Consider the following 6000-nt stretch of genomic DNA (forward strand, 5'->3'; position numbering starts at 1 on the left):
AGCGTACTGATAGTTCCTAGGCCTCTCCTATCCTTAACTAGTCTGACGAAATAAGACGCGGTATATAAATTTAATACCTTTAAAATCGAAATATAATGTACTTTTTCTCCCTTTAGAGTTGATTTCTTCGGAAAAAAATAGATTAAATATTACAATAAAGCTTTTATTGTCCAAATACATTATAACAGAAGGTATATTTTCAATTTATATTTAAAAACACGCAAGTTTTATATTTCGCAAAAAAGATTGTTGTAATTATTTCGAATAGTTCAATTTAAAACAATCAAATTTCACTAAAGTGAGATAAAAATTTTACAATTTTTCTGTGTGCAGTTGCTTTTGTACGAGTGGTCTGTTTATTATGTCTGAAAGTAAAGTAAAAATTACAATATTAATGTAGCAATCAAAAGAGAAAGAGAGACAGAGAGAGAGAGAGAGAGAGAGAGAGAGAGAGAGAGAGAGAGAGGCACGGTTTCACGCCAAGTTCCATGCGCAACGGCGAGACAGACCGTTGTATCTTTACGCGAGTACAACTTGAGAGTATCTTCAATTATAGTATCGCAATAACGCTTCTAGCCTGAATTACTCAAGTTCGTAATAGGTTTAATTAGCTGGGGTTTCAGTTATATAACAAAAGCGCTTTTATTTTTCTTCTATGTGCCCCTGTGAAGAAAGATATTTCACAAAGTCCGGATTGTAAAATTTTCATTTAAAAAACGTCATCGTCGTCGGGAAAAAAATATTGTTATAAATTTTGACTACAGATGGCTTTAGAAGAGTTTGCAATTAATGGCTGTTGTCATAACAGATGTAAAAACTAAAAACTCATACAAATAAAATGCGGAAACATTCGCCACAGAAGGAAAAACGACACGGTAGTCCAATTAACTCTCCGTTCTTACGATAAATTGACTGGCTATCGCGTTTATAGATATTCTAGATAATATCACAAAAAAAGTAAATGTGTCAAATAAAATAAAATTTATATATTAAAATATATAAATTTATAAATTAAATATATATATTTAAAATATATATAAATTTATAAATTGAATTTATTGTATATTAAAATTTATATTTTATTCACACATTATATATATAATTCTAGTATTGCATCTAATAAAGTAAAATATGCTTTTACAATACAAAATATATATATAATTCATTGTTAATTTTCATAGTAATAAATAGAATAATATTATACTTAGTTTGCAATAAAATATTATAGAAAGGAATATATTTTTTATGTAGTTTATATAATATTTTTTTATGTGATCGCCGAATATCAAATACCCTTGATATTTTTCCCTTAACGAGGGGGCAGGGGGGGGTCATCAAATCGATGTATCAATTACAGGAAGACGGCGGCGGAGTTGCGGCCGCACGGTTTAAATCTTAGCCTGCGAACCGCTAGACGGATCTTCGGAAAAGCTGCTACGCGTGCACCGGTCTTTCTGGTCCGTCTATTGAAAAATTCTATGCATTTATAAGTATGCACGCTGCACACAGAACGACCACCCGGGTTCTCCGGGTCCCTGTTGTTACCTATATATTTTTCATTCGCGTTTCCCAAGTGCGTTTTTAATTCGCGATTTAACGGCGGACCGTAAATCCCGAATATCGGCAAAACGGATAGACGACTCTCAGAGCAAGGATCATCTCTTTCCAAATCGAATTTTTAATTCCTGAGTGCGCGTCGCCAGGTTCATCTCCGTCGCGTAATTTTGCCTCGCGTTCTGTCGTACAATACGCTGCAGCTTCTGTATATTTTGCACAAGATGAAGTTTAACCAGTGAGGAATATAGATACAATTACAAATCAAGCCCAAATATTTTTAGCGCAACTCTTACTTTATGCACGAACTCTCGAAAAAGTACACTTGTCAAAAATTCCATCGATTCACGCTGTAATTATTTTTCGTCTAATTATATAATCTTATTAACTATAACTGATTATGTTTAGTTTTTTAATTTAATAGTTATTTTAATAGGTTTTTAGTTTAAAGTTATTTCAGTTTTAATATTTAACTATTTATGTTACATACAATGTATGTTATATGTCAACGCAGCTGATATTTCTAGCGCGTTTTAATAATTCAATTGTAATTCTCCACATGTAGCAGAGTTGTGACGCACGTATTGGTCTATTTGATAAGTCTTATGTAGGATGTACACGTATACCGGATATCCTAAGCGCTTAAAGATATTAAAAGCCAAGCTATAAAAATGGCTGTTTATCGAGTCATTTTTATTTAAAAATAACGAAGTTACTCAACTTCGTTACTCAACAATTAAAGTTTTATTACAAGCAAAATCTACTTCAAATTCATCCAGATCTGTGCAGGTATTATACATATATCTCAATTATATATCTATGTTAAAAACAATACCGATATTTATTCACATAATTATCGCCAGCGGGTTAATAGATATAGATAAGAACAACGTTCATTATTTTCGACATTGTTTGTTACATCCCCAAAAAAGGACAATTCAATTATTGGAAATCAAAAAGGCACATGACGAACAAAATGATCCGTTTCGACCGTAATTACAAGCCGTTGAAAAAAAAAGGAAAATAATAAAGAAGAGAGCATCCGTTTGCACTAAGATTTTCCATCAATTCGAATTCGCGAAGCGTCGATGCTAAAATATCAATGGAAAGCTGTCGATAGCATCTCCAATATCGGAGTATCGGCGAGCGTCCCTGGCTGAGAGGACACCCCGTATGCAGAAACGCAATTCCCGGCCGGTACACACACATGCATGCGTGCGCGCGCGCGCGCGTGGTCGACACATACATACACACAGACACGCGACACAGAATCGATCGAAGGGCGTCACACGCGCGTACGGATTTAAAGGGTCAGCGGCTTAAATACTCGGCCGGCGATGTACCGTTAATTGCTAAGATCGGCCGCTCGCCGTTACGCTTCCACCTCCGTCGCGTAGGAGAAAATCCGCGCGCGCGCGCGCGGACCCCCGTTCAATCCCGTTCGATCGCGTTCGATCTTCCGGTCCGGGCCGGTCGTATCCTCCGCGTTCGTCGTCGCAACGCGAACGACGTGAGCCTCGCGAGACGCGTGTCTGCGCGCCGCGCCGCACGACGAGGACGAAGATGGGAAATGCGCGCCCGGTATATGCATGCTTCTACAAATATACATCGTACATGCGGGGGTGTGCGTGCGCCACAATGTTAGGACATCGTCCCGTCCCCTCTCTCTCTTGCTCTCTCACTCTCTCTCTCTCTCTCTCGGCACCCCAACCCCACGATTATCCAATTTTCCTTGTCACTGCCGTTTAGACATGCGGTAATATTGTCATCGAACAATTACACGTAAGATGTAATTGTATAGGTTCAACTTGTAAAGATTTATTTCAATAGTAGCTACGCTATGTCTATGTTTTTCTTTTCTTCTGAAAATCGTATTGCGCTTTAATAATATAAATACGTATATGCTGTGCGCCTACGGAGCACCGTATGTCTGAAAAATTTATCGCCTTCCCAAAAAACATTAAAACTCGTAGCTCGTAGCTCTTAACTTCGTACTTCGATCGTGTGCAGGATTTCTTACTTTCTCCGCGCATCTCAAAAGATTCGATATTACTTTTTTAAAGAAGCAAAATTACCTCTCAACTTGGTACTTGAATTTACCGCGTTGAATCCCGACTTTCTCGTGTACATACCTAAAAAAAAATTTAATATCTCTTTCTAGGAAGAAAAAAAATCGCACTTCTCGACTTCAAATTGCTATCTTGGATTTCTGCTCTCCTTCGAATTCAAATTTCTCGTTTCACTCACATCGATAACCGGGTTTTAAATTCGTTAAAATTTAAGAGACTCTCCTCACGTTTGCGTTAAACATTGATATTCGCGCGACAAGATTTGCGAATTACTCTGCTCTGGCGCACGTTTTTTTTTTTCCCCACATTGATATCTCTTTGTTTTCGGGAAAGCTATGGTTTTCGGGTTACATGTGACACTATCCGGCTCGAACATCGACGGGGTTGCACGAGCGGGCACCGCGAGTACGTACGTACGCGCTCGTGCACGCGTTTAACGGATATTTGTATACAAACAAACGTACGGTACACTATACGCGCGCGCGCGTACACACACACGTACGTCCCGATCGGCAGACAAAAGGATCAGATGTGCGTCGGACCGGGTGGGAGGGGGAGTAGGAGGAAGGGGGAGGCAGGCTAGAGGCGAAAGGAGAGGGAGAGGGAGACAAAAAAACACACGTCGCAGGTGCAGCGTGCGGAGCGAAGCGACTGGGACTCTCTTGAGTGTAACGAACTCTTTTTTTTTTCTTTTCCTCCTTTTCTTTTCCTCCCTGAACTCCTTTCTCGGCCAGACCGCGGTGCGCAGTAGTAGTACATGTTAATTCTCGTGCGCCAGCGATATAACGCGGCTGGCATTCTCTTATCGTGGAAACGAAAGAACCACCGTGTGCGTGCCCGCCTGGCCTGCCTATCGCTCGCCGAGACAAAGGGAGGCGAGAAGGCCTGAACGCGCGTCGGGTACGAGCGGCGGCGCGACTCTCGGGTAAAGGAGGGCACGGCAGGGCGCGGGCGTATATGTTACGTCTAAAAAAAAAAAGGGAAAGAAGAGCCCGCCGGGGAACGGTATCTCGGAATTTATTTCACCGACTCCGTCGGAAAAACGCGTCGAGCGAGTTGGAGTATCGAAAGAACGTCCTACAGGGGCGGCGGTATGGAGAAACGGCGGAGAGAGGTCGAGGAGGAAAAAGGGGCCGAGAGAGCGTGGAGAGGGACAAAGAGAGAGAAGAAGAGAGCGAGAGCGGGGAGGGAAAGCCACACAGAGAGACAAAGAGCGAGCGATCAGCGGTAACACAGCGGAGAAGAGTGAAGGTGCTAGGTGCTTGAGCGAGACGAGAGGCGCAGCGCAGGGAGTGGCTGAGAGTGGGTTGAGGGGGGGGGGGGGGGCCAGAGTATATACAGACAGAGACAGACATAGAGCGCGCGTCCGAAATCGCGGTGGGAAAAAAATTCCTACCTTTCGAGCCACGACGGGGAGCAAAGCGCGTACTGGCGGGGCTTTCTCTCTCTCTTTTTTTGCGTGTGCGTGTCTTTCTTTTTTTTTTCTCTCGGTTTCTCGTTTCTCAGAACGACGTCATAAGCCGTAGGCGTAGCTGAGTCGTCGCGCGCGTAGTCGTCGCGGCCATTTAATATGAGCGCGGCGCGGCGCAGCGGACACGACGCCGAGCGCTCCGACGAGAAAGACCCCGACCGACTATCGGCGGTCGCCTCGGACGGCGGCGGCGATCAGCTCACCACTAGCAACACCGAGGTCGCTCCATGTCCCTCATCGTATACGGTGAGCGGCGGTGGCGGGTGGCGGTGCGCCCGCGACCCCGCCCAATCAAATCGCCGTGGAGGCCCCGCCGCGCGCGGCGCCGCGCCGGCAGCGGGGCGGGGGGGAGGGGAAGAGAGGCCCCGAGAGAGAGAGACCCGGCCGCGTCCGCACGGCGCCGAAAGAAACCCAAACGTCCGTAAAGGAGACGTCGGGGGCCCGACCCGCGTCAAGCACTGACCGCGTGACACCCGCGCCCGCGCCCCGATTTCGATGCGTGCCCGTGACGAGGCACGGCGCCGACGACCACGACTCCGCCGCCGCCGACCGTGTTTGTCTCCCTCCCTCGACCCTCCGCCGTTTCCCCGCCAGCCTGCTGGCCAGGGGCGGCTTTAGATGATAATAGAGATCGCGCTCCGAATTGCACGGGCGCGCGCGCGCGCACTATTTCGAGTATTTCCATCAATATGGCCATTTTGCATCTAATTCTTACTTATTGTTAGGAAGCGCATGATCCATTCGATTCTTGTGACGGATCTCGGATTGTGTAAATAACGAAAGGTATACCGGAATGTCTCCATCCAGGGTACGGGATACATATTACATACTTGGACTTCGAAGACGCCGGAGCTGCGCGCGACGATACTGCGTAGCGGCTTTATCAACCTGCCCACACGTGACGTC

General features: G+C 44.8%; 1 protein-coding gene across 1 annotated transcript in view; it reads right to left on the minus strand.

The window, feature by feature from the left end:
* LOC112451578 (RING finger protein 44-like) overlaps nt 1–5104 on the minus strand; it is a 44046-nt gene extending 38942 nt beyond the window's left edge. Inside the window, exon 1 of the mRNA XM_025011259.1 lies at nt 5020–5104. The gene's annotated coding sequence lies outside the window, so the exon portion shown is untranslated. The remainder of the gene's footprint in view (nt 1–5019) is intronic.
* Nucleotides 5105–6000: the final 896 nt, after the last annotated feature.

This window comes from Temnothorax curvispinosus, unplaced genomic scaffold (genome assembly GCF_003070985.1).
Source record: "Temnothorax curvispinosus isolate PA1 unplaced genomic scaffold, ASM307098v1 QBEX01002391.1, whole genome shotgun sequence".
Classification (NCBI taxonomy): Eukaryota; Metazoa; Arthropoda; class Insecta; order Hymenoptera; family Formicidae; genus Temnothorax; species Temnothorax curvispinosus.